We start from the raw sequence: 2206 nt of genomic DNA on the forward strand, positions 1-2206 counted from the left end.
ATTTTTTTTTACAGAAGTGTGCTGTTTAATTTTTTTAAACTAATAAAACAGAAGGAAATTATATTTTATGACAGTCTGCTGTGTGTTTAGATGCTCACAGTTCAAAAACATTTACTGTATGACTTATGGTTTCTGTACAGCCACTGTTTTGTTTGAGGCTTACTTTTTAGTCTGCTTCTGCCTGCCTGGCTTGAGGTTGGAGAGATGCAGGTGTGCTTACCGTGACGACCACAAAGAGCCTTGCAGCAGCTTTAATGTTTATTTGACACTTGTTTTTAAATGTGGACTGTTGAATTTTGGGAGACATTTGCATTAGAAATGTTATAATTGTTGTTTTAAGAGCTGAAGTTGTTCATGCTTTCTGCATTGAGCAGAAATGGGGATGCAGATAAAGCAACAGCGACACTGGTGATGATGATGATGATGATGATGATGATGATGATGGTGAAGGGGCTCTCGTGTGTGTGGGGGCGCGTGGCTCAGGGTTCGGAGCGCTCGAGCCAGCCTCCTCCTTCTCCTCCTCCCTCACTTATACCCCCCACCTGCTCCTCCTGCCTCGATAGAGAGACGAGCTAAAGGCGGAGGAGGAGCGACGGAGCGTTCAGTCGACGGACATACAGCAGCGGCGGCGGKGGAGGCACGAGCCCGCGGAGGGAGGACCGCATCAGGTAAGCTACCGCTCGTCCTCCCCKGCGAGCAGACCGACTAACGGCTACCGACATCGACGGTCACTGATGCCTTTTTGGGGGGACATGTTTTTGTGAGGGTTTATCTTTTGTTAGCTAGTTAGAGAATGTTTTGGGCGTTTGACCGAGCCTCTCAGCCGGTCTGGATGTCGCTAGAGCCGTTGAACTCGAGAGCCGAACCTTTTATTAGCTTAACTAGTGTGGCAGGTCGTTGTGACATATATTTGTCAAATACGCTTTTCTTATCCCTACTGGTCAGAATAGATATATGAAGCAACACTCTGGTCAAAATAAAATTTTAATGTTTCTTCAGYTGTAATTATATTGGGCAAATTACTGACATGATGTCGAAAATGTCCTGAAAAGTGGTAATTTTAACATTTATTTTGTGTCACAATCCTAATAATAGTTCAAGCATAATGTCCTTTCCCACCTCTCCATGTCGGATATATGGAAATAATGTCAGTTTCCCCATTTTAGATCAAGTTAATTTTGCATAGAAAGAGTAAGCAATTAGAGAAATATGGTATTATTTTTCCTGACATCTTTAAGATAAATAGCATTCTATATGACTTATACGTAATTTTTTTTGCTCTAAGATAGGTGTTAATTGTGTCATTTGCTTTGAAGATCCCGTCTATTATGTGATAAATCGGCTTCCCATACTCGCGTTTCTCAGGACTTGTGGTTTTAAACGTTTCTCTGAACAGCTGCTTTTATCTGTGTTTGTGTGTAAAATGTGACAAACGCTGTTCCCCCGTGGTTCTGCCGCCGAGCTCAGCAGCCTCTCCGGTTAATGGGTTCGTGTCGGTCCCCCGGCTGTCCTCCGTTAAACCCGCCGCCGTCCTCCGCGCTCCAATCCCGGAGCGAGGAGGTCCACTCCCTGTCCCGCCCCACTCTCGGTTCCGTGTAAAAAATAAAATAGTCCGGTGTGTCAGCTTGGCTTGGGTCACCGTGCGACACGGACATGACCACCACCACCCAAACACAACCTGCTTTTCCCGACAGCAGACCAACACYCATGGCCGGTCCAGTTCTGCGGGTCCACAGGAAACCAGAACGACACCTGCTTGTTTGTTTGGGCCGGGACAACTGACCGAACCGAACATGGCTCAGGGGCGTAAGGCTACATGCAAAATTACAACAATGAAAGGTGAAATTTAAACAATATATGAAAAAAAAGGGAGTGAGAACACACCAAAATGAGCATAATTAAGAAAATATAACAATATATGTGGAATTATTACCAAAAGAATGCACAATAATGCAAATAAAAGATTCAAAAAGATAAAAACCATCAACAGGATGCGCAGCTTAAGACACTTGAATTAATATTTGCAATAATGTAGTTGTTTTTTATTGCATTTTGACCATTTTATGTACAGGAGCTGTTTCATAATCAGCTTGTGACAGATGCCTCAGGTTCTGAAGTGAAGCTGCAGACCTGTGTGCATGTGTGTGCGTGTGTGTGTGTGTGTGTGTGTGTGTGTGTGTGTGTGTGTGTGTGTGTGTGTGTGTGT

General features: G+C 44.1%; 1 protein-coding gene across 1 annotated transcript in view; it reads left to right on the forward strand.

Annotated features, from left to right (window-relative positions):
• The first annotated feature begins 487 nt into the window (after positions 1–487).
• arpp21 (cAMP-regulated phosphoprotein, 21) overlaps positions 488–2206 on the forward strand; it is an 8327-nt gene continuing 6608 nt past the window's right edge. The window contains exon 1 of the mRNA XM_014030497.1: positions 488–668. The gene's annotated coding sequence lies outside the window, so the exon portion shown is untranslated. The remainder of the gene's footprint in view (positions 669–2206) is intronic.

The sequence above is a fragment of the Austrofundulus limnaeus genome, unplaced genomic scaffold (genome assembly GCF_001266775.1).
Source record: "Austrofundulus limnaeus strain Quisiro unplaced genomic scaffold, Austrofundulus_limnaeus-1.0 Scaffold1072, whole genome shotgun sequence".
NCBI classification, from domain to species: Eukaryota; Metazoa; Chordata; class Actinopteri; order Cyprinodontiformes; family Rivulidae; genus Austrofundulus; species Austrofundulus limnaeus.